The sequence below is a fragment of the Falco biarmicus genome, chromosome 15 (assembly GCF_023638135.1).
Source record: "Falco biarmicus isolate bFalBia1 chromosome 15, bFalBia1.pri, whole genome shotgun sequence".
Taxonomy (NCBI): Eukaryota; Metazoa; Chordata; class Aves; order Falconiformes; family Falconidae; genus Falco; species Falco biarmicus.
In genome coordinates, this window is record NC_079302.1 from 15118991 (window position 1) to 15146784 (window position 27794).

Genomic DNA, 27794 nt, shown 5'->3' on the forward strand with positions numbered 1-27794 from the left:
GCTGTACCATTTTCTGCTACCTTATTTCTAAAGTAACACTGAAACCTTGGAAAGTCTATGTGAAAAATTCCAATGCTCTCCTTAAAAAAAAATACTAACAAATTCAAAATATTTTTGAGGGGAAAATAAATTTGATGCAAGTTGGTGTTATTAAAATCCTGACCATCGCCACCTGCAAAAGAACATCAAAAATGAACAGAAATTAATTAGAGTTTACATTAATCCAATGATTTTGGGTGGCTTATCTTTTTGCCTCAGTTACCAAACTGAAAACTAGAGCTGTGCTCATTTGCAAAACTCTTTTTAGAACCTATTAGGAAAAAACATCCTACATAAGCACATCAATAATTCACATGGATACTCAGAGATCCAACATTTCTAGGTATTTTTAAATACTGAAAACAACATTTTGAATAATCTATGTTAATCATGTTGATCCTGTATATTCCTGTAATCTTCCTAATTGGAAAAGAAGACCATAAAGAGATTTTAATTTTTTTAACCAAATTAAATGGGTTGTTGAGAAAGCATCGGTGATGCAGTGCCACTGCTTTCCTAGGAAAAGCCAACCAGCAGAAGATATAGGGCAAAGTTTTTCCAAAAGTGTCTTGGAACTGAAGAGTTAAATACTTCAGGGCATGTTAAAAAGCAACAGTGGAATTATTTATAACAAAAAGGTACAGTGCTTTTGAGAGTCTTTATGAATACACACATGGGACTCCCTAATTAAGCACTTGCATGTTAATACAAGTCACATTCAGTTGGTCTGATCATCAGCTAAGCTCTGGTTGCCTAAGGTAACTTACCTGGCACACCCACTCACCAGGGCTGCACTTGGGTATTCAGTAAGAAAACACTGCAACAGCCATTGAAAAGACTAAAAATCACATCAACAGTCATTCGCTTTTTTCTCTGGCATGAAATATTTTCAGACACACAGCCAGTTACAAAAATACCTATTTACAAAAGGGTTGTGTTTCACACATATGCTTTTTTACTCTGCTGTGTGCTCCATTTCTTACAATCATTATGAGAAAACACGTTCAACACATTCAATCACAGTTTTGTAGACCTGGACAGATTTTATAGTAGAGGAAGATACTAACGCCTTGAATAGCTTTAAAGTAAAATACAAATTTAGATTTACGGACACACTAGGTATTTCTGAAAGGTAAATTTTGTATTTTTTTATTAACTTACCCTTTGCAGATTAACTAATTTTACACTGACATCTTACTTCACATGATAGCTACATTAATTATAATTTGACATTATATATCTATAAATAATCAATATTATCTTTATATCTTTTTGCATCCAATGAATAATTAAATTGCACTATACAACATCATCAACTTTATCAATGCTGCTTCTCCTCTTTGCTTCAGTATTAGGTAAATAAGCAATTAAAGAACTGAAAAGTAACATGACAATAGCAAACTGGTTCAGTAAGTCAACTTTTGTAAGATTCTGCATCTTGTATGCATTTATAATGGAAGTCTAGTAGCTCTGAAAACATTTCTAGTGAAAATACATTGAATGTACATATTTTAGGCCAGTTACTTTGCTCAGAAAAGGACCTTCAGTAACCATGAACACAGAGCACCTATTCCAGTGTTCATGTATTATGTAGACTTTATTGAAGACACCTCTTATATTGCGGTACATCATCTACCTTATCTGAAGCAGTTAAACCTGCTGATTAACCAGGCTTCTAAAAATAGGTTAAAATAGACACTGACTAGTGCAAACCAGTGCACTGAACCTCTTTCCTCACCTTGGTTGCAGCAGTAAAAAAAAAAAAAATAATAAAAAAAAAAGTCTTAAACTACCTCACTAAAAGTTATGAACCTACACATACACACATGAGAATTTCTGTCAGGGAATTTTTATCACTTACCAAACTTGACTCAAAATTGATTTATGAAGAAAAATTTAAACACTGAAAAACTTGCTAAAAACTAGAACAAGTATCTTCTCCAAAATCTTCTAATATAGGAACTAAAATATGAGTTATTAGCATTAATATATATATTTATTTTTTTTGCCTAAGTAAATAAAAAAAAAGAATAGGTAGAACTAAGGGTAGTTTAAAACCCAAGCCATTTAATACAAGTGAAAAGTAAAACAGGAACAGTTCTTTATAGTGTATCTCTGAAGCCAGTGAAGCACAAGACTTGATGACAACCAACTGGGATACATTTTGCTGCAAAAAGCAACTCTTCCCCTTCTCAGATACATTAAATAAAAACCAATATGGACCCAAGCACTTGAATAACTGAAAATCCAGATCACAATTCTCCCAGGATATCAAACAAAACAAAACAAAAAAAACCCACCAAAACAAACAAGCAAAAGAACATACACCCCACATGGCATTGCCTCCTATTTTTCCTTTAAATTTTTTATAAAGTACTGAGTATTTCTGCTTTTGGTTCTTCTCAAAATCTAACTTTCTTGCATGACAGATAAGTATTTAGAATATATAATTTTCAGAAGGTAACAGCTTTTTAAGTCTTTACTGATAAGAAGTACATGACCTGTACTGTTTCCTGGAAACTTACATTTAGACAAAAACAGGCTTTTCTCAGTTCTGTTTACCCCTTTCCTGAGCAAATAAGCACATCACAGATTTTTCTACAGCTACTCATTAATCTAAAGACTCAAATCACAACATTTTCAGAATTTTTTCCACATATCTAAATAACAGCTTACAAATTTTGTGTTGTCTTCTCTAAATAATTGTATTGTAAAGGAATGTATAGGCTTAAGGACAAGCCAAATAGTTTCTTCTTCAAACATTTTCATTAGTTGTGAGTTTCCAGAAACACTTATAAAGGAAACAGCAGGCCTGCTCATAAGGTGTTAGTTTCTGAAGTGAAAGCTACACAGACAAACAATCACAAAAGATCACAATATCTAATTAGCCACCTGCAATTTGTGATATGTTGCCTCAAACCCCACTAAGATTTCACAATATTTTAAACACAGCCTTGAACTTCTGACTTTCAGTCTAAGCTTGCTTAAAACAAAGCAAAAAAATGAAGAAAATACACTTCCCTGAAGGAAGTAACTTGTAATCTTCATTAACCCCATTATGTGCAATATCATTTCATCACCCTAACACTCCCTGCAGCTGCATCAGTCTGGCAAGCACAAGTCACAAGAAAAGCTCATCTACATACGGCTTCTGGCCTTCTTCACTAGAAAAATTTGCTGAAACAAATTACAGTGTCAAAATAAAGCTCATTAAATTTTTATATCAGATTGCTATTTTACCCTTAGCTCCCTGGGTATTCATCCTTCTTTCTGTCATTAGTTTTCAGTCCTTAAGGCTCAAATATTTTTCAAGGGCAGAAGCAGACCAATTATAAAAAAGGAAGTTATTTGCTTACTAGTATAAGATGAAGCATACAACCATCACTAATTCACATTTACCAAAAATATAGCTCAATTACCATGTCACACGACTGCTGAACAGCATTATATTTCCACATGCATTTAATTTAGTACCAGTATTTGTGCTGAGGCAACAACAGCAATTAAATGTACTGAAATGGGGATTAAGCACATTTTCCACCATTTTTCTGTCCATTATAGTGTTCTTTTTCCTTAACCAAACACCTAGCCCATTTGTCCAGTGGTGATGTTAATGTTTCAGATACAAAAATCCTTTGGCATCTAGAAAGGTTGAAACAGTTATTAACATCACCTTAAGCTACAGTCATGTTGGGTTTTTTCAAGGAAGAGTCATTTAAAGAATTGAATGACATGAAAGTTATATTCCCATACTCCCATCAAGTCAGTGTTTAAAAAGCAGATAAACAATTAAGAAAGCTGTCTGATTAAAAATAAGAATGGTAAACTAAATAGTGTTTACTTGCCACCAAAAATACAGTTTTATGCTTTTGTTAAAAAAAAAAAATGTTCGTTATTTGTTTATTGGGTTTGAAATATTTATTTCAATTTTTTTTAATACTTGTAAGTACTTCTAGATAGCGCACATAACCAGTATTTCATTATGCATTTCAAACAGTACTTTAGATCTTACTTGTTCACAAGGCCAGACACATTAAGACTGTGATTTTATTCGCCATCACTTCAACACTTTAATTTACTTTCAGACCTGGCACATCTAAGTATCATTTGATGGAACGCAGCCATCCCTTCCCAGCCCAAGCCCACACTGTTGCAGCCAGGTAGGCTCCAAATCAAAGCAACTGCTTCTGAATCTTCACAGCAAGTAGAATTCCTCTCTAACAAGTGTCAGAGACAGCATATGCTAAACCTTGCAGTGACTTTTTCATTTGAATTTATTTTGTTAAGCTTTCCAGGTATCTTAGACTTCTGCTGAATCAGGATTGCACTTCAAATCTGGTATCTGCTGCTGATCTGCACTTTATCAACTCCCAATATTTAAGTAGTTAACGGGTAATTAACCCAAAGGAATATGACAAAAGTCCTCTGTTTTTCAGCTGCCTGCCCCACGTTTAAGCTACTAATCATCATCATCTAGGGAGTAGAGTCAACTTAGTGAGCCCTGCAACAAAAATAATTCATTTATAAAAAAGCCAGGGGGAGAGGAGAACTAGGACCTGAAGTCAGCCCCTCTCCCTCTCATCCAATGAATATTTATTCAAGTCAAAACAGCTGTCACATACCATTGTGAGTGATAAGGAGAAGCCACCTGTATTCTAATGATTCAGATATCCACAGGACTTGAAAGAATGAAGGACCAAGGTCAACTTCTTTGCATTAAAAAGTAAAACATAAACCAGTTTGGTCTCCTTGTACTAGGTCAGCACATTTAACTCCAAAAGGAGTCTACATTTTCATGACCTGTTAAGAACATTTTGGAAATTTTGAAATTAAAGCACTTTCCTAATATTTCAGCAGGGAAACTTCTTTCACAAATCTTTCCAACTTCAAAGTAAAGTGTTTATTTCATTAATTTTTTGCCATAACAGATAACTCTGCTAAAGATTCCGATTTTGATTAAATTGGCATTTCTTATACTACTGTATTTGGTTGGAACTGACCAGTCTTTTCCTGTGAACATAATAATGCTCTATCTAGATTGCAGCAAAACTGGAAGATTATCTGAAAACATATTTTCATTTTGCAGATTTTTCCTTTTGACGTACTTATAAAAGTTCAAACAAGGAAGTGGAATTGTATTTTAACATTCAGTTTTTCAGCAAGCATTGTTTTTCAAACAGAAACATTTTTCCCTTCAGAGGGAGCACAGAACTGATCAGAACAACTAGCATCTTCACTGACGTTATCTAGAGCAGAAACCAATTTCTGCAAGAACTCTGGCAGTTTGAAATTTCAAGTTGTGACACACACTGAAGGAATCATTTTTCTTACAGAATTTGCAAGGTTTTCATTTAAGAGGTTTAATACTGCTAGAAGGTTCCTGTTTCTCGCATTTTTTTCACTTTGGCTGCCATCTTTGGACACCACCAGAACTGTCACCTATTTGCTTTAAGTACCAACACTAGAAATGCATAATTTTCATTTTGCAAAATGCTAGCTTGGGACTCATTTAGAAGACTGGTGGTAAGGGGGAAGGAGAAAGGATGCAAACCACTGGATGTAATGCTCTTTCTACAGGTGGAGGTAGAAATGGAAGGAACTGAAATTAATTTTTTAATGATACAGAAAACAAACCCCTGGAGCATCAGGTCAACTGGCTGCATAAGAAGCAACTGTCTAAAGGGGATTACTATTCCTAACTTCCAAGACAGTCACACATGCAAGATGATCCTGAGTATACTAAGAAGCAGGCTTCTGATCACACTTAAAAATGAATATGATATTTGCCATTTTGTAAAAATAGGATAGAGTTATTAAAGTTTTTCTAAATCTTATATGTGACTTTTGGCTCATGCATAATAGATTTCAATAACTCCTGAGGGAACTGGCAGTCTACTGATGTCAACAAACCAATACTACTCATATAAATTTCCAGAAACACTCAAAAATCCCTGACTGTCCTTGTGGCCAGATGCTGAGTGGCTAAGTATCCCACAGCTGCCCCAGATCAAATGGACAGACCCATTCCATATTCCCATTTTCTGCATATGCGCTAATTTATAAACAGCAAAGTACCTTCAGGTTATTCTTTCACTTGACTTACAGTAAAGTATTTAACATTGGCCTTCCTGCTTGGAACTAAATCAAGGGTAGAGTAACCCATTTAAAATCTTCCTAGCTATAATTGCACACCCTTTCATGCCAGAAATAGTTTGAAATTGAAAACTATTTGAAATTTGTGCAGACCAAAGACAATATAGAGGAGCAAAGATAACAACAGGTACTGCTTAAAGACCTAAATTTGTCTTCAGAACTTCCAGATATCAGTTACAGAATTGCATTTTACTTTCTGCTGCTACCTGAGGCAGCTCTTTTATCCAGAACCTGTCAGTCTCCTAAATTAATAATTAGAGCCAGTTCAATGATCCATAACCAGGGTACTTTCTACAGTCATTGACAATTGATTTCTATCTAATTCACAAGGGGCCAAGCTCTGGCTTTATGTACAACCCAATATTCTTTCATCATCCATGTGTTACATAAGGGCTGAATTCACATTAGGATTTCTAATCAGAAATCTGTGCCATTGATTCCTCAGCTTTCAACAAGCTAATTATAGTATCTGTGAGCAAATAACAGTTAGGGAAAATTTTCTGAGGTATTGTTTTGGGGAGGTTGTTTTGCTTTCCTTTTTTTTTTTTGAAGGCTCCCTTCCAAATTTATAACATTAATGAGGCAAAATTATCTGACACATGGTATGTCACTTAAATAACGAGTATTTACTCCATCTGCGCAAGTCCCATTGACTTCAGTGAAAGCTCTACACATTGGATATACCACAGAAAACTAAAGATCAGAAGAAATAAATTTTTTGTAGGATGATGGCAACTATTGCTAAAATTTGACACAAAAATAATTCTTTATCATTATCCTATTGAATTAAGCTTTTGTTCACTCTTGAGTTTCACAGGCCTGCTAATGCCTTTTTAAACGTGCTCTTTTCAATCAATCACGCTGATTTAGTGAATTGTGTTCTCTATCATTCTGAAATGAACCAAGGTAGGAGGGAAGAAAAAAAAAGAAAAAAGAAAAAAGAAAAAAAAAAAGCCACAGTAGCTATGCACAGCATATGTCCCAACACTGACAGAAGTAATATATTTTGAGGACCTGAAAAAGAGACATAGTCACAAGTTAGACAAACACGGGACAGAACAAGGTTTCATTAAATAATAGTGTTTTCATTGTATTTGTAGCAGTTATAACAAGCATATTCGTGGGTGCTTCTGAAGCTTGAGTTTATGAAAGCAATGTGCACAGAATAAGGTTAAAAGGGCTAAGATTTTGTCCTAAAACTGAAATACTAAACCTGATCTAACTCTCCCAAAATATTTTAATTTCTGAGGTACCATGTTGAAATAAAACATGTCTCAAAGTAGCAGCCATCTTCTGTTATCAAATTAAAACCTGTTATCATTCTTTCTGATAAATCATGTATCACATTTATTTCTAAATTACATTTTTCCAAAAACATTTTATCCCATACCACTGCTTCTCCATAGCCCTTTAATCCTCAAAATGTTTGACTTGCTACAGAATCAGATGTATTTATAGAATGGAAGAGAGGCAACTGAATCACATTTATCACTTGTAGCTTTGAAAGTTTGAGGTTTATAGATCAAGACACTATGAATTTTCCTTGGAATGTTAACATATCAATCAGCACTGCTCAAATAGGAGCTAATCTGAATTTTAAGAACACTTTAATACTTTATTGTTATAAAGGCAGGCAGTCCTACGATTAAAATGAGCTATTTTATTACTGAAACCTCATAAAACACTGCATCTGAAAACCTTTGCTGTTTGTAATATAGCAAGCCTTTCAATCTGAAGAATTGCATATTGTGCATTACACCTCTTAAACTGATTGGATGCTGCCATCAGCAGCAGCTGTGGGAATGTGCAGCAGCTTGTGTCTGTGTGAGAGTGTGCCAACGTTAGCATTTCAACAACTTTTGTCTGAGCTGCATGTTAGGATTCACAGCACATCTACAGTTTGTCATAGGCAGTACCCTTGAGACCGTTTGATTTCGAAGCTGCTTGCTACAAATCCTCTGCAATCAGGTTGTGCTTGTTATTAATACCTTTAATCTGACCTCAGACAGGAGATCTAGTGCAGTGTGATTCTGCCAAACAGAATGAACAGTAATCAGCAACCATATCTGATGGATTATGTTCTTTGTACACTATTTACGGTGAGCAAGGAACACAAAAACATGCATATGTTCATGCCTGTGTGTTACTGTGCACGCAGGCACTGGAGCTGGGTCCATTTATAAGCTCACCATTATGTTCTTTGCATCAAGATCAGTTGAAAAAAATAGCATTTTGGGGAAAAGGGACATACTGTCCCTCTAATGAAATGAAATATTTAGAGCTTTTATCAGCTAAACAAAAAAAAATGTTATACTTTGCATATACTATACAGTAAACAGTAATTCTGAGCACTGTTATATATGTTGGTTTCTTTTGCATATTTAACTGGAAGTCTAGCGGCTTTCTGGATCTTAGGAAAAATTAATAAAAATTTCTGTTCTCCTTCTGGAAAATGTCACTTATCATTTTACTACTACTCATCCCTTCCATTTAAGCTGCCATTACAGTCATAATTCTGAGACCTATGTAACTAGAAGCCAGTACTGTATTACTAATTTAAGTGAATGTTCCTTCCACAGAATTTGTTCTGACAGTGATGTGTTTTTTTTAATGTATAGCCAAAGGCAATCTTCTATGTATACGCTCTAGTCTAGTCTCTTGGGCCCACAGTGTCTACAAAATTCCTTTCCTTTGTGCAAAAAAGGCACATCACTGGGTTCTGATAGTCCAGAGAACTCATCTGCTGTGGCAAATAGCACAAATTTAGCCCACACACACACAGAGAAAAAAAAACTCAAAACCCACAAACATTGTCAGTGGAAGCTACATGAAATTTCATAGCATGTACTTCTCAAAGAATGCCAATCTGCTGAAAATAATCAGCACAATGAACTGAAATACTGGCAAAGGTAACAAAAAACCCAAGTGAGATTCACTTTGAACAAACATACATTAGATTACTTAGACTACTTCCTCTAAATCCAGGAAATATTGGTGATAAGTGAAAACTGGGAGTCAGCTGAACAGCCACAAATGTTCACAAAGCAGTAACTTCATGCAAATAGACCTTATCAGCTTTGGTTGTATTCTGGATCATTATCACGTGTTAATTTTACCAAATTATTTTTCAGCTTCTACTTGGAGAAGCTATTGCTAGAGACCATTGAATTTAATTTAGAGCTACATAATATATGAATTCCTGAGTTCAGAGATTAGCCAAGCCCATCCTCTAAACAGAACTCTTATATGAAGAGCCGGATAGGAAAGAAAAACGAATCAATGAAGTAGCACAAAGAAAACAAACTATTAGTTATTAAACAAACATGAAATTCCACAGTGCAGGACTAGCACGAGTACCAAATGTCAAAATTAGGCTGAGAAATTTCACTGCACATTGGTAGGGTGCAGGAAATTATTATCGATAATTAACATACCCACACCCTGAGATTAATGCAAGTAGACATGTCTCACTCTTGCAAAATTTCTTTGAGAGTCTCTTTTCTGAATAAGTTTTACCTACCAGATAATAGCTATCATCACTGACACTCCAAAACATCTATTAGTTGTTTTTTTTTCAAAACAAACACAATCATTTTCATCTGCTGCCAATTGATTTTGTTCTATTACTTAAGCACGGGTCTGTGTGTTTAGCTGCATCTGAAATGTTTGCTTATACTCATCTCTAGAGGCCACCAGGTCAGGATGGGAAAAGAATTGCTCTTTTACGCTGTCATTTTCATTTATTTAACAACAGGCTTTTACGTGGTTGTTCTTGCTGTTAGTTATCTAACTCTAAAGGCTATTATAGCATCTTGCAAGGAAAAAAAGACATTAAAAACTAGAACTAGAAAGAACAGAACATCTTGGGAGAGAGGAAGAAAACTAATAATTTAATATGCCTGTAAATAAGTCTAAAAAATACATACAGCTGTGAATATTATGTACACCATGCTAATGGTACCAATAATTCCACACTGCATGGCAGAGGAGTAAGAGATTTCCAGGCCTGATTCATGATCATTTTACCCAACTGCATGCATACTTCCAACCATAGATCCTGCAGTTAATTCCAGCATTTACCCTCCTACTTTTATTTGATCTCTACAAAACAAAAGTGTTCATTATGGAAACATCAGAAAGTTTCTTTTTTTTTTTAATGTTGCATATAGACTGAATTTCTTTCATAAGTTTCTGAACTATCAGGCTTATGACCACTTTTACCGCATGATCCACATGAATCAAGTTTGTCATATATTTCAGGACAAAAGTGAAAACTAGACAACAATTCATGAAACATGCTGGAAAGACTATTTGACAAGAATTCAGTTAGCAAATCTCTGAAATTCTATTGAAGTGAAAGCAAACAAGTGACAAATACCAATACAATTCATTTTTACCGAATATTGCTTCAATTAAAACTTTCCTTGCAAAGGTAGCACGTTGGTGTTTAACTGCTTGTCAGCTAACAGCAGGTTTTCACTTATGGAATAACATCTTCACCATTAGAATTGTTTGTATTTTAGAACTTGTATAATTTTCTGGTGTATTCTGAAGTTAGTTCAAATGCAGAGAATTTCTGAAATGGAGATGTCTGCACTTATATCTGCATTGAAAGAGATTTTTCCATCTCCAAAGCTAATATTCAGCAGAAGACTAGAGAATATCAAAGCATGAAAATATTCTACATTTATGCCTTCTCAGCTTACACTGGTTTCCCCAAGTTCACTGCGATCCGTAGTATAGAAATACCTTCTGAAAAATACTGGATGTTTGCCATATAAGCTAACTGGACCATAGCAATGACTATTCAAGTTCTGTTAGCTAAAAAAAAAAAAAAAAAAAAAAAAAAAAAAAATCAGTCAATGTAAACCAAAAGAAAAAAATAATTTCCTTTTAAGCAGAAGGAGAGCCAGATACAGGGCAGCTCATATCTCAAAAAACCTGTACTCTAAGGTACAGAATACACACAAAGCATATGTTAACACCATATGAACAACGCCAAGTAGTATAGCCTGATAGCAAACAACTACCTCACTTCAGAGCTCACAGCTCTCTCCACTTTTTAGATAAAGGGGTCTGGTCATGACTAATATCACTTCCTAAGCATAATTTTTTTTTCAAATTGGTGAGAGACTTGGACAGGGAAAGATAGGGCCTGCCAGCTAACCAAATTCAGGAAAATGCCTGAGGACAGCAAAGGGGCTTTGAACCCCATGGCACACTGACTCATCATCAACAGGCAAACAGTGCAAGGACAAAAGTAAATACATGGAATTACTTCCCTTGGCAAGGAAAAGAGTTTATTCAGAAGTGCTAAAGAGTTTTTTTACAGGGAGGCCAAGAGTTAAGCTGATTTGGCAATTTTTTTTCGGAGTGAAACAGCTGTCATATAGAATCTCTAAGCCTGAACAGACTCTGATCAGTGTTTTCAGGAACTCAGTCTTGCCATTTATTTCATGGAAGCCTTTGCCAGAGGAAAAAAAAAAAAAAGTCAGATGGCAATAGAAGACAAGGTTAGAGTATGTAGAAAGATTTCATATCGTTAAATTGGTTAGGTTCAATGGATTGAATCTTAAAATACTTCAGTTGTCAAGAAATCTAGTTATAAGCTCTGAGAATCCATGGTAGACAAATGAAGTTCCAGGAAAGTAAAAAAGTGGGAAATGCAGAGCTGATCTTCCAAAAGGGAACTTCGGGTTGTCATTGTGCACCTTAATTTCAGCTCTTAAAAAACTCCAAAAAACAAACCAAAACAAAAAATGACCACCACCACCACCAAAACAAACCAGCCAACCCACTACAATCAACAAACTCCTGAAGATAAAAAGCAATTACATAGCAAGTAAAATTCATTTTTTCAAAAACAAACCAAGTTAAACTAATTAATTTCCCTCTATCACAGGGCAGAAGATCTTCTAGATATTAGGTAAATATAAAGTTTCCTGTATTTTGTAGGAGGTTTTTTGATAGCATTTCATGTGACAGTCCTAAACAAGCTTGGAAATCAGATGAAGATAAAACTATTGCATGGTAAGAGAGAAAATGGTAAGAGAGCAATCCCACTCAGAGAACAGTTATGAGTGACTACCTGTCAAGAACACACCAGGAAGGCTTCACCAAGGTCTGTTCAGTAATTTTTCAGATCATGTGGATGATAAGGACTGTTCTTATCAAAGATACAGCTGATACAAAGCTAGGGACTAGAGTCATCCTGTAAAACAGGTTCAGAACTCAAAGTGAGAGTATGACATGTTAAAAAGTGCTTGTGCTCTATAGGTTATAAATATTGCTAAGCTAAAGGAATGATGTAAAGACAGAAATAACCAACAACCACTAATACAGAAAGAGAAGGCGGTTAGGCAGCAGGTCTAAGCAGCAAGACTGTAAGTCTTGCTTAGACTTAGACTGTAGGTCTGTCACAAGCTGAACGTAAGACGACAGAGCAATGCTGCTGCATGAAAGGCAAGTATCATACTACAACGTGTGAAGAGAAGACAGGAGAACCCTTCCATTCTATACAGATTAGTAAAGTCTCAACTGGAGAACTCTAGAACAACATTTAGGTGCCACACAAAGAAACATGTGGGCTAATGAAAGTTTCAAGAAACTGGCCTCTGTTCTGTGGAAAGAAGTTAAGACAGTTTATATCACATTACAACAATTAAGCAAAAGCATTTACTCCAAGCTATATTTCTGTCAGCTTTTGCTGAAAAACCTCATCTTAGCGAAGAACTTCCTGCAGTCATTTCTTACTTATAGTGAACATTGCTAGCATTATTACTAACTAAAATATATGTGTTTCTTATTAAAGTACAGAAGCCAGGGCACGAAACATTACTGTCTTGCACTGAGGAGCCAACTCAACGTAGTGCTGGTTTACTAGATCAGTGATTATGTTATACAGCCTATACCTGGGCCAGCTATTAATACATTCCTTTACCTCAGGATGAAAATCCTTCACTATGAAAGACAGAAATGCTGACTTTTTTAAATTAAATTATTTTTAAATGTGAAAAAAAAATATTCATTCTTATTTTGACTAAATTCCACAGCAGAATGAGAAGGTGTTGCATATAAGCACTTCACTGCTTGCAAACCCTAATGACACGTTGATTAACACAGCAGTTGATAGTAAGGGAGCCAAGCAACCTCAACGGGCCATACACAGCAACACTGTGACTTATGACTTCAGATTTTTAAATTGACCTCTCCAGCATGATATGATAAATCAACACACAAGTCATTAAATGGTTCATTATCCCAGTAATATGATTAATTCTCTCTGCCAGGAAACACAAGAGGTGATGGGCATCTTCTACTCGTAACTATGACTGTCCATCAATGTAACAGACTAAGTGTATGAGGGAGTTCAGTTTGGTGTAGAGGTCAATAGGATGCTTCACGTGGCAATTTTTCTTCTGCAAGGCTTGACCTCTTAGCAGGAAAAAAAAAAATCCTGCTGTGTAGACAGCTTTTAAAGATAAAACAATTGTCAAGTTAAAAAATAAGAGCCATGACAGAAGAAAAAGAAACACGGCTCACAGGTGCCTAGCAAGCTATTTTCACACATTTAGTCAACAGGCTTGAGTTAGATTCTTTCTTTCTTTGGAAAGCAAAACTTAGATGTAGTTTAAAAATGCAAATAATTCTGGTGTTATCTGAACATGGTCACTTAGACATGCTTGCCTTTAGTCACCACAATTGCTTAGTCACCATGAAGTTTGGCACAATCGACAGTTTGTGCTTAGAAAAGGCCAAAACCTAAAAATCACGGCAATAGGCTACAGATCGAGTAAGCTATAACTGGCAGCTTTACATGTCCGAGCTGACACGTAGTGTGTCTGTTCTCTGTAGTCTAACGTGCGCTACCAGTTCCTAAGTACTCATTATAGTTACCACTTAATCAAGAAAGTGTCTGCAATTACTAGTAAGCTAATAGTTTTAAATGTTTCCCTAAGCAATTGTTTACTGTAATAGGAGTACATTAAACATTTTTCTAAATAAAAACATGTATATAAAAGTTAACTGACTCAAGGAAAAAGTAATACAACCCTACATACAGACTACAAAGAGGAAAAATCCATTATTTGAAGTATACAGAGAATAGTGCCCAACTGGGCATAGAATAGCTGCTCTACCATGACAGAACCAAGTATCACTTTTTTACTATGCATTCATAATTCAGATTGTCTGCAAGGTCCAGACAGCTATAGCAATACCACCGTACAGTATATTTATTAGTGAAAAAAGCAGATATTTTACTAGAAGTCATTTATCTTATAAAAACTTGTACTACCATATTGCTAAGCATAAGGTAATTTCTTATATTCAGTTACTGTGACATCAGAGTATGTGTGCGTACGTGCATATATTTAAATTTTCATTTATGCTATATGCGTACACACGCATATATATTCTTCCCCTTTTTGAGTGAAAAATTTGAATTCATATATACTTGTCAAGAGCCAACAGTTATATTTAACTTTGTTAGTATGTCTGAATAAGAATTACTAGATACATAAAAAAATAAGTCTGTCATCGCTGTGTTTTGCTGAAGATCATGGAAGATCCCTGTAAAGATAAAAGGTTTTGGAAAAAAAAAACCTATGGCCTAAACCAATGAAAAGTAGAAAAAAGTGTATTATCATTAATTCACAGAAACAATGAATAGAAGCAAGTGTGCATCCCTACCTCTAGTAACTCACAATATATCAACATATATTACATAATTAAAAAAAACCACACTGGTCTGCACAAAGATCATGTCTTTAACTGTAAACACAGTAGCTCAAGGTTTATGTTGAAAACTGAAGGATTCTTACATTCCTTTCCAAGATTATATTTCCAACCAAAGTTTGATTTTGTTTTTTCTGGTGTCTGAAAAACAGTTACAAACATCAAAAATACAAACACTTATTATATGGCACTTACAGGAGATGGGAAAGATGAGGTTTTCCTAAAGATACCAGAGAATTGTGCAAAACCATAGCAAGAGCCAGGATTTGGGTTAATTCTATGTGCAGGATAAGTCCAAATGTTGCACCAGAACCTTTGGCTGGGATTATCCACACAAAATTTGATACAGCAAGATGCAAAGGATACTTATGCAAATTATTGCATGACCATGATGGTCCTCATATAAATTATTTAATATAGTTACAGCAGGAAGCAGACCTCTTCCTCAAAGTCAAAACATTACAAATTAACAGACTACAAACATTCCATAGAAAACACCACTTAAATCTGGTCTTCAGCATCCCTGTAATTACAGGCTAGAGATGAGAGAATTCAGGCACAATTTAAAAAAAATATTAATGTGCTTCTAAAGAGGATCCAATTCTTTGAAAACTTAAAGTCCAGGCATTTTCACTAATGCCAGCTGCACTTACAGATTTTGAGAAATCTGTTACATGGATTTCTAGGTATCTATTATGGACCTCTCAAGAGGTGTTGTATAAACTGGCCAGAGCAACATGATGGCATGCTTGAATTAACTGGCAAATGCAAGTAGATTGGATGGTTTGGCTTTGAGGCTTAATGGAATTTCAGCTCTTACTGCCCAGAAAGTCTTCACAAATATCTGTTCCTAGGACACAGAATTGCATAACGAGACCAGAATCTGGCTAGACCCTCCGGGAGTTCAGAAACATGCAGAAGTTCACAAACTCACCCACTGATTGAAATATGACATGGCCCAGTTTGAAGCACTCAGTTGAAAGCACCTTGACTTAAAATAAGTAGATTTTGGCAAGTGTTGCCTGCAGTAAATGTGATAGAAGCTCTTTTCTGATACTGACAAGTACAAGAGTAACACACTCCCTGTGGCTTCCCAAGGAGGTGAATGGCATGGGGTGCTGTACATTTACGAGGTAGCAGATAGACACCATTTGTACACTGTTCATTCATCATGTTGATTAATAAGAACGCAACCTGATGTTCAAGCTTCCACTCCATTTTCTAACCAGTTAATGGATGGAGATCTCCATTCAACATCAAAGTTCTCTGGCTAGCCAGCAACACTCTAGATTTATCACTGTTTACATCAAGATAATTTATTTTTCTTAATTTGCTTTAAGTTTCTTAGTTGGTAGAGCACACAAATAGAGCATGTGTGGGAGGCAGCAGAAAGATTCTTTGCTGTTTCAAGTTATTGATTCCAAATAAGTGTTGCTCAAAATGATTCAGTCTCAAAATCATGCATTATTTTGAATGGCTGACAAAGTTCTCTATAGAAAGAGGTAATTCAGAAATTAAAAAACTTGGAAAAATATTTTGTTTGCTTAAATTTGTGGAGAAAACTACTAAACAAAAAATAATGTCATGTTGTTAAAGTAACAGAAATTTCTGTTTGTGTGGAATACACAAAGGAAAGGGGCTGAGGAAATAATGAAAAAGAAAAGAAGAAAATGTAATGTGTGGGCCTAAAACCATTTCCCTTTAATCCAGGGATATTCCTGTCATTTGCTACTGGTAGCAGAAGGTAACAATTCCCCTGCCTTTCTGTTTGTTTAGGGGCGTGGAGGTATTTGTATACAGGAAATTCTATTCCAAAGCTATTTTCTGATGCAAGTTACATTGAAGAAATCACTATATGTCGCTGAAAAGTTTTGATTCTCATCAGCCTGCATTTCTGATTAGGTCTGCTGGGCTTATTTTGTCACAGCTCCTGACCAGCTGTCCTGTAAGGATGTGATACAGGAACCCGGCCTGTGTTTAGTCGGCTGAAAGCAGGAGTCCTTTGCAGTCCTGTAAGTGCACATGCGTACACATACACAAAATCCATGCTGTCCAACAGGCCTTAACAGCAATTAAGACTACAAAAGCCAAACAAAATTGTTTAACTTTTACTTCAGCAAGTACAGTCTTGCAGAGGCTGAGTGAACAACGATCAGTAGTTGCATGACATTTTACCTTAATTCTGATCCTTTTTCCCCCCATTTGACTTCAGCCATGCAGCATTCAAGCCTGTAACAGCACCCCTTGTGATATTTGTTCACCGCTATAGCAATATGTCAGAGCACTCTGTATCATTTAAAAACCTAATGAAGCTCTAACATTATTGCTAGTTGGACTGTTCACAAAATTCTACAATGGTAATTCATTTTGTTTCCATTACAGTATTTTCTCTTCCACATTAATCTTATGCATCATACTGATGGAAGTGCTTTCATGTAAGCTAATGTCTGTCATTTGCATCCTTAGAGGTTGAATGTTCCTTATTTAGGAGTCACTACTTCTCCCTGTGTATTTTATTTTATACCCTTTAAAAGCTGTCAAGGCATGAAACCAAAGTAGTTATGGCAACAGGAAAACTTTCCCATATCTCCCAACCAACAACTCTCTTACAAAAACTGGTCCTCCTCTTTTCTTCACTGCAACACGGTACTGTCACCATTATGAGTAATAAACAATACCTTACTATTGTACAGGAAGAAAAGCTCTTCATACAAGTTAAAGCCTGGTCTACACACAGATTTTGGTCCACTGTGACTTATGTATAAATGAGAATAAGGAAAACTTTAAGCCCTGATACAAGGTTATCTTCACAATCTAGCACAAGTGGAAAGAGAGAAGAATGTCTAGAGCCTGCATGCAAATATGTTTATAGCTGTCATCACATCCACAGGGTGATAGTGCTACCTAAGGATGGATGAGATGTACCTTAACCACGTTTTTCAGTAATAACACAAAGCATAGCTACACAGAACCTTTTGTTCCTTTTAATTATAAGCACAGCTGCTACTAGAACAAACATGCAAAAGTAATTTCTGCATTCATCCTGACACAGTCATCTTCAACCAACACAGAAATATGGTGACTTTCTACTGTCCTAGATTAGAGCCGGTTTCAGAGAGGTTTGTACAGTAATACTTGCTCCTTCAAAAATGGATTTCTGTCAAGTTTCTTTCTTGTATACTTGTATTGGTGTGCATTGTAGAGAAGATAATTTTGGAAGGTATCAGTGGTAGTGCAAAACTGAATCTGAAAGCAAAGGAACATTTTACTACTAGCAATATTTAGAGAGGAAGGGAAGAAGCTCTTTTTGTCTGTTATTTTAAAAATAAACTTGGTCCAAACTATTTAAGTGAAGAAATTGTCTTAAACCATTTCAAAAGAAAATTTCTTAAGGTTCACAAAACAGTTTTGCGATTATATCTATGTATTACTTCATATGTACTACTTAAAAGTAAGTACACACTACTTGAAAGGCCTTAGTTACTAGTAGCCATTAAATATAAACAAAACCACACATATTCAAAATAAGAATAAATTATTTTTTCAGGTTTAAAAATAATTTAACCTAATAAGGCCAGCATTTCTGTCTTTCATAGTGAGGGAGAGGCCCAATCTTCTATAGCCTGTATTTTACTACTTCTTTTCTGTGACATAAACCAGCGCAAAAATATTACAGCAGGAGTTAAGGTAAATGCAGCAGCTTGTTGCACTTAAAAGTTTGTTTTCCATAGAGGAAGAACTACTAGTTCTACTATTCATCCATCCATCTATCTATCCCATCAGAAAGAGCACTGAGCCATGCAATGACTATCTCAGATATTTTTTTTTCTTAAATTAAGCACATTCATACTGTCAATACATGCAGAACTTCCAACAAAGGCGTGAGCACATGTACACACATGGGCACATTCAGCTGGAAAAAAATCTCTGCAGTTTAGAACTCAGAAGTTATGAGATTGTCTGGGTCCTATTATGCAAACATGTGCTCTTGCTTTACCTTCTGGGCTGCTGCACAGCATTTTTTTCCTACATTTCCCCAAATGCAATGCCTAATCGTTGCTAAACAGACAGGTTTGAATGAACTTAAAACCTGAGTTGAGTGGAATCTAACACAGGGTGATCATGACCTTGAAAGTCACAACCCCTAGGGTTTTTATGGCTTCGTGAGCTGATAAACCTGGGTCCAGAATTACAGCATTTCAGGGGAAGGATTTGCATTCTTGTCATCTTTGGCAAATCCACAATGATTAGTGATTTTATCCTGTCCAAATTAAGCCATATTTAACAGGTTTCATGATATACTATTTAGTAGTTTATCCAAAACGAGTAGGATGTTAAGGAAGCTTTGACAATTTTAAGCAATTGTTAGTTTTGCTTCATATAAAAGTTTATATAAATAAGCATATACACAGTTTACATAAAAACTTCAAGGGGGGAAAAAAACAACAACAAAGTTCAGGGCAAGCAAAACACATTCACTTATGCTTGGATGAACACTCCTGGAATACTGCTAGAATCCTGATCATTTTGTAAAAAAATATGAACAATCTTCAGCTGATGATGGTCTCAGCTGACATGCAAATTCCTGGGAACAAATAGGCTTTTGTGATAAAAAAAGCACTGTGTGTTAGGGTAGCATTCATCTAGATAATGATTTAGTCACAAATGACCATGTTATCATGAAGATTTACAATGAAATTCTGACCTCTCTGCACTAAATAGCAGAACTATTATCCTCATTGGGACCAGCTCACTTCATTCTGACAAATATGCGCTTGATGAAAGGGTGCGCAGCTACCCAACAGAACAACCGCTGGCCCTTAAGAAGAGCTCAGGAACAGCAGTTATAGTTATAGCTACTTTAATTCTTCTGGAGGAGAGCTAGCTCTTCCGTGAGCATTACGAGACATCTTTTTGGGGAATAGTGATTACAGAGAAGTGGAAGGATTTCTTGAGGGAAGCACAAGGATACAAACACAACTCTAACAAAGCAAGATAAAGTTCTTTTTCCCTCTCTCCAGAAACTCACAGAGCAGTAAAATAAGCAATATAGATATAACCCATTTTTATTCTATCATGAATTCGTGCAAGGACCATCTCTGACCAAGGATATTTGTGTAACTTCATTGCTAAAAACTGAAAAGATGCCCACGTTTCCTTACTTCTCTAAGACACACTACAATGCCTTTCTTGACTTTTTTATTCTCCTGATTGATTACACTTCCAGGAGAGTTGGTTTTTTTTGTTTTTGTTGTTCTCCAGAAAACTAAAGCAAATACAGTCTTTCCCACAGACACACCACAGGACTTTTATAAGCTGCTTATGCAAATGACTGCTTAACTGGAGATGGTTCTACACACGACACTAGCATCAATTATAAATTGGGATGCACAGAAGTAAGACGCAATAGGAAACCTTCTGCTTCTGTTTTCACAACATGCAGTTTAAACTTTCGATTGGCCTCTAATTCAGTAGACAAATAATCTTATAGCCAAACTGTCTCAACAAAACATACATTATTGGTACTGCTGCTGCTCAACTCACCTTTTTTCTGGGAGATTTGCTTTATACTTCAGGATTGGCTCCATGAAGGAAATCAAATCCATCCCTTCTGCAGTTTCAAGCATACTATTCTGAACTAAAATTTTCATCTGTAGAGGGGGGGAGGGGGAAGAATAAAAAATAAAGGGGCAGGGATTCTCAGAAACTTTCTACTTGACATAAACAAGCATAAGCATTTGTGTTACACAGAAAGATACCTCCCATAAACCAGCCTTCAAACACTGACTAGTCAGCAGGTGGATTGAACCTTCTTCTCTGCAATGCCTGGGTGGGGACCAATTGCCTCATTAGCTTCTTACTTGTGTCCAGGTGTAAAGCAATGAGGAACCTTCCTTGTCGTTCACATATACACAGTTCTGTTTTACAAAGTTAGGTTACCCTTGCTTTCTGAAGGTTGTTTTTAATTACCCACTTACATAGAGCCTTTCCTTGGGAAAAGGGAGGAAAGTTTGGGTTTGGGTTTGGTTGACTGGGGGTGTTTTCTTTACCTCTTCTGGGGAAATTCACTTGTTCTTAAGATAACAAAGTTCAAACTTGCAAAGACAAGGTCCTCCATTCCAGCAAGCTGACTTGGCAAAGTTAACTTGTGTATATTCTCATGCTTGAGAACAATCAAATGCCCAAGTGAGAGACTATAAGAAGTGTTCAGCATCATGCAGGATCCAGCCTTGAATATAGATAAATAAATAAATAAATAAATTAAATAAATAAATAAAAGCGAGGAGTTTCCCAAGTGTTTCATTGCTTTGGTTGGCTTTTTTTCTATCTTGTCATATACTATACTATTTTATGCCTTGGATTTTATGTCAACTACACTTTGCACTTCATATTTTTGAAAATAAGCATATCCTGTGAGGTTTTAATTTTAGATGTCAGTACATTCTAAACAGTCCTGCACTGAATTCAACTTTATCCCATCTCAGTAAATGTTCCCTAGGAATTAAATGGAAGTGACAGCATCAGCATTGGTTGTAGATGATGTATTTGGAACCAAATTACATAAACTAGTATTATGTATAATTAATAGATGTCCAAACAGAGAGATCTGACTTTCTAGATTGAATTATAGAAAAAGTGCCTTATGGCATATCTTTGCAAATCTGTTTTCCTACGACTGGGAAAAATTTACATCTAAACCCAATGAAATATGACATATTCCTCCAGAACAGAGATATTTCTGAAACTAAACTGCATTAAGTAAAAAAAATTAGCATAGGATTAACATTTGTTAAGGAGTCCTAATATGCAAAATTATGTTATTGAAATTGAAAGCAGTTGGGTTTGTCTCTTGACATGGTGCTAGTGGTGGAGAACCTCAGAGGGACTGATGTTCCAGCCCCAACAACTAACCAGGATTCAGTAATAACTAACTAATAAGTAACCAGGATTACTTATTAGAAATAGTAAGTAGTGTAAGAATCAGTAGTAAATCTCTTGGAAGAGATTTTTCCCTCAGTCCTTCCAGACAGAGTTTGAGCCATTTCTTTCAGACTTCTAGTATATGAGATATATCTTTTTTTAGTGAGACTCAGGAAGGGGGGAAAAAAGAAGGAAAAAAAAAAGGGGGGTGGGGGGAATAATCTTCATAAACCATCAAGTATGAGGAAAAAGACAAAAGCTGGGATTAACGAGTCACAAATGGCTCAAGTTCAAAATCTCCTGATTTTTTGCTATAACCTAGCAAATTTTTTACGTTTTCCTAATGATGTATTTTCTTTGCCAAATGCAAACTTTTAACTAAAACAAGAAGGGAGAACAAGTACACTTTTATTCAAAATCATATAATAGTTAAATGAGAAGAAAAACATTTCTGAAGTTTCAGATTTTGACATTGAACATTTAGTTATACTTACTATCAATTTTAATGCTGACAGATACTGAACTTCCCTAGCCAGGTGATTTCTACCAATACAACTGTCTTTTCTGATCAGAATATATTGTCCTGCATATCTTTTCACTAAATATTGGCAAGTACCAAATGCACAATGAATAATTTCACAAAACACCTTTCAAAAATGTTGAGGCTCAAAGTGATCCAATACTGAATTCCAGAGGTCTGGAGGGTTTTAACCCAATTTACAACACCACAATGTAAGAAACAGAAAATTGGTCAACTACATGCAAAGAAAACAAAAAAGAACAAGTTATATCAGTTACTTTTAATAGTGTTTTAACTTGAAACCTATTGTTTTCCAAACTACTCACTAAACTGGAAACATCTCATAACCTCACAGAAGCAATTTCCAAGTGCAACCATTCAGCATACAAAACAATTTAGTGTTACCATAGCAACATATTCACATTTCTAGACTTCTGTGTTTATTTTAACAGTGAATCTTAACACTGCATGAGTGTATGTTCACACAAATACACAGTGGTGGAGTAACATCACTCTCCCAGAAGCCAACAGAGAGATTCAGTACTTAAAGCAGAGTTTGGCAGGTGAAAAATTCCACCTGCTAGCACATGTCAGTAGTGTATTTAGTATACATGTGTACAAACCACAGACTGAGACAACTTAACCTTATTCTGGTTTCTAGGTGCTACCTGATAAAACAGCAATAATAACCAATGCACTGATTGCTATGTATACACATGCTTGCAGTATGTTTGCATTTGAGCATAAGTTCTGGTGTAAGCTGGAGAAGCAATGATTTGAAGGTTATCATCTCACGTAAGAGCGAACATAGCTATCTTTAGAAGGAAATTGCTTAGAGCCAGTCATGTATGTTTATGTTTTGTCCTTGCTTAGATGCAGGTTTTGTAAGCTGTTAGAGGACGTTTTATACCAGAGTGCCTTCTAGTGGCTAAGGAGCTAGAAACATCAGCTTGAAATAGAAGTCCTAGTATTTACCAAATAATTATTCAGTAAATGAATCAATAGTTATAGATGCCTTATCAGAAATATTTGTTGCATGTCAGAACCACAGTTTTCCGTGGTAATGCTGCTCATAAAAATAGAAACATAATTTAGGAGTGGAAAGATATCACTTACCAAACAAGTAAGTGAAAAAATAGCTAACAAATACACTGTTCATCTTTGGGTATATACTTGACCTGGATAGCAGGTTTATGGCAGGTGGTAAAAGTTAGCAATATCATAGTTGATTTCATTGAACAATTCCATTAGCAGTATTTATCAGAATGATTTTTAACCATACCAGCCACACATCAAAAGTTTATGTGATATTGAACCATTAAAAAAAGACACAGAAGTTTATACTTGGATCTGCTTAACAGTTTTTGGCCAGCCACCTGTCACCACAGTAACTCAACATCTAAGAGAGCAACGCTGCATCAGGGCCAACTGCACAATCTGCTTTTTTAGATCAGGAAATAAGATCTCGCTGGTGAGTTACACATACAATAATAGCCAATCCATGTTATCTAAATATCCATCTAAACTCTTCTTCATGTAGGTCTGTCCTAGGAAAAGGAAGTATGAAGTAGCGAACTGATATTGTTGGCTCCCACCCAGAAACCCAGTGTAGGGGAGCTAATGACTGCAAAGGGAATAACTACAGACCACTGTCTCAGGCTGTAGTTTGTAACCAAGTCCAGGCTGTAATACTTTGATCAGACTACAGAATTATATTGAGAATCAGACCAGCACAGAAAAAAAGGCCCAAAAAGTACTTTTGTAACAACTTTCTCAGGTATATCAAGTGCTATTAAACTTGTAATCAAGTCCTTTGGCATTTACAAAAGTAAATATTACAAACAAAACAGTCACAACTGGAAATTCTCTGAGATATAAAACTGTCTGAAAAAGTGGAAAAGAAATGGTCAGATTGTTCAGGGATTGTTGCATTTTTCTAAGCCTACCAACCTTATTTGTAAAGTGTTTTGCAGAGGCTTTGCATTAAGATGTGTATAAACTAGAGGCATAGATCCCTGGCTGCTGTGTTTAATATACTTTGACTAATGGCAGTAGGCTTCAGAACAACCCTCTAGCTTGAAATGTTATATGAAAAAACTGAAACTATTGGTGAGAGAAAGGATGACGGAGGGAAGGGAATTTTCTATTCAGAGAGGTTCGTGCATCTTCACCCAGCCTCTAGGCTAGGTCACCAGCACTATATTCCATTGAAGCCGCTTCTACAAATATCTTTTTATTTTCTGGAAACATAACAAACCAGTGTACAGAAGCTACTAGAAAATAGTACCACATCCAAGGAAAAGCTAAAGAGGTTATGCATTAAACTGACCCTAAATTTCTTCCAATGTTTCATACGCATTTCATAAGAGGTGCTTAATGGTTACAGAAAATCTAGGGAGAGGGCTCCGTTTGAATTCAGGTTACATTATTAAAAGAAAGACTCAAAGCCAATTACAAGTTACTTTCTATAGACGATAGATCAACAATCCATACTTTCCCAAATCACTTCAGTGACTAGCAACCCAGTTATCACACACATACCACTGATAATTATCTTATTAAAATCCAAAAGTAAATGCTGCCATTCCAACAGTCCCCAGTGAAGACTTCCCAGTTAGGCCAGCTTTATGCCAGGTATTTTATTTCTGTCACATGATTCTGTGACTAAGTTATTTACATTTTTTGAAAAACATGGCAAAACCCTCTAGTATTTTAGGGAATTGTGCATGTAGATAAAAACTTGTAATTATAAACATCAAGTGAAGCATCAGTCCTACTGGAGTGCCCTTGGGTGATCTGTAAGCAAACCCCCGAGCAGACAGAAAATGTGGGTTTTTTCCTTTTTCTCCTGGGGCTTCCACTACCAACAGTGATTTATCACACAGGTCAGGTCAGTACAGCGCGGCCTTTGCGCAGGCTCCCTCTGTCAGCAGTCGCTGCCTCAGTCATCTGCATAGTCACAGAAGAATAATTACTTTTACACCTATAAGGCTAATTCATACATGCAAAATTAAACACTGTGGAAAGTGGTATCTTATGTAAACAATGCATGTAGCATCCTACTAATTTCACTGACACTCACTGAAGGCTTTTAACCAAAGAAGTCATGTAAACGCGTTTACTGCACACATAGTTCCTTAATAGCTATCAGGGCCAAACATAAATTCTCTCTCATCAGCTCAGCATCAGTAATGGAACAGGTAGCCTGTCCCATGGCAAAGCAAGCCTTGTGGGACCTGCCCATAGACTGCTTTTCACGACTACAAAGACGACAGAACACGATATCCCAAATAAAGCATCAGAAACCAAGCGCAGTTGTCTTCTCCTTTAAAGAAATTTTCACGTTTGCAGTCTAGCTCAGCATATCTGCATTGGAAATACAAGCCAGGTCAGGTCTTCTGCTGTCTTCAGCAACAGTTGTGTGGATGGGCCTGGACCTCAGCAACATCTTGCAGGAGCTAAACTGTTGTTACCACCCTGTTCCTGCTCCACAGCTAGACCTTTCACCTCTAAAAGCACTTTCTAGTGAATTCATAAATGCAGGAGGTCTTCAGCGCGTGAATGTTCTGCATCCCTTTCTGACATATGTAGTTGTGTGTATATGACCACCCTTAATAATTTCAGGTTAGCTTTGATCAGTATACAAAACCAGGGGAAATTTCTAGCGTATGACCACACCTGCAATTCCATTCTCTCCATGAGGATGTTTTGAGGAGATGTTCATGAGCAGAATTACCTTTTAACTTCCTCACAGTGATCTATGTACTGAAGTTATATATCCCTTCTAGGTAGAGGCATGATACCAATATGAGTTTTCCATACCAGCACTTGCACCAACATTTTAGTAATAGAACAGTTCTGTAATCCTGTTTCATTTTTTCCTCTTTCTCTCAATATTGTTGTAATATGTATTGTAATATGTATTTCTTATGTCAAGGAACAGTAGCCAATATTAGTCACAGATGTAAAAGCAGTTCTTAATCAGTGAGCTTGAATGGTTGTATGGAACACAGTTGCTGAGGCAGAAGATTTCATAAAGCTTCCTGATGCAAGAGGGAAGGGCAGGAGGTCCCCTTCATAAACCTGGTAGTTATGAACTCTTGTATTCCCACCTCTTTGCTGGTCCCATATAGTTCAACAAGACACATGAGCTGTTTGTACCAAGTTCCCATTCATAAGACAGGAAACATTATTTACCACATCTAGCAGAATAGCGAGGAGAACAGATAATTCATGTTTTCAAAATATTTCAAAGTTAAAACAGGAGGATTAATATTTTTTTTCTTCTTTTCCTGCCTTCAGCTTTACTAGAAATTTATCCTTCTATGTGCTGGTTATGACTTTTAGCTTTTCCAGGAAGCTAGACTCAGAAGTTTGCCTTCTATAACCTTTCTAATCCTCTTGTGAGCCTCTACTCTCCACTAGAAACAATTGTAGTGGATCCATTCCATCCTACATCCAAACTGCCTATGGATCAGCTATTTTATAGAAATGCTAATTCCTTAATAATATATGCTGTATGTTGATTGTCAAGAGGCATTTTTGCCCCCACTCATCCATTCAGTCTTTGGTGTTGTTAGTGCTTTTCATGTCAATAAAGACATGATTTATTTTTTTTCTGGTATCAAGTCTTGAGATGGGAGTTGTTAATTTTAATAGATACGCTGCCAGCATATTCTTGAGATTTGCTTCTGTTTGACAACTTGTTTTTATATTTCATACTTACAATGGGTAAATGTAATGGTAATGTGCCAGAACAAAGCAGTATTGTGACAGTTTGAGCTCTGGCAGCAATTAGGGAGCTTGAAGAGTGTGGTAGTATTTTGGGAACATTTCATTTCAAATCCAAACATGTTTTCTGAAGATGTTTGTTTTCTGATTTATTTGGAATACATACAGAACTTTTGCTGCATCATCATTATGCTCTGTACTGCTGCTGGAGTGTTCAAAATGCCCAAAGTGCAGAAAACATCCAGTAAAAGCAGCTGTTCAGAGCTAATGTATATCTGTTAGCACAGAGACAATGCCAGCCACAGGCAACTGAACTTAAGCACTTGGAAATCAAGAGACTGACTTTCAGACATCAATGCTTTTTAAAACGGTGCATTATGGTTCTTTTGGCTACTTGGCTTTGATACTTTACTTTAGATGTGGAAGACAGCATCCTTTTATGTTGTTTGCTCACAGTCAATGCAACTTACGTTATATCAGAGGTCATGCAGATTGATGGTGTGCCATGCTGTCCTGGGAGTGATAAGAAATTGTCAGGAAGGAGGAAGAAAGAACACACTTTTCCCTAAGAGCAACACATATAGTTGGCTGGAAGAGACTCCTGCAATATACATGTAGGTGGCGGGGCAGCAAGGAGGGAGCCGGCAGCACAAGGGTAGCCTGGAAGAATCCTGGTAGACGCAGGCTATGGGTA

The 27794-nt window shown here is 36.1% G+C and overlaps 1 long non-coding RNA gene across 1 annotated transcript in view; it reads right to left on the reverse strand.

The window, feature by feature from the left end:
- Nucleotides 1-27794, reverse strand: part of LOC130159411 (uncharacterized) — a 316373-nt gene that overhangs the window by 276819 nt on the left and 11760 nt on the right. Inside the window, exon 2 of the long non-coding RNA XR_008825731.1 lies at nt 20473-20579. This is a non-coding gene — a long non-coding RNA (uncharacterized LOC130159411). The remainder of the gene's footprint in view (nt 1-20472; nt 20580-27794) is intronic.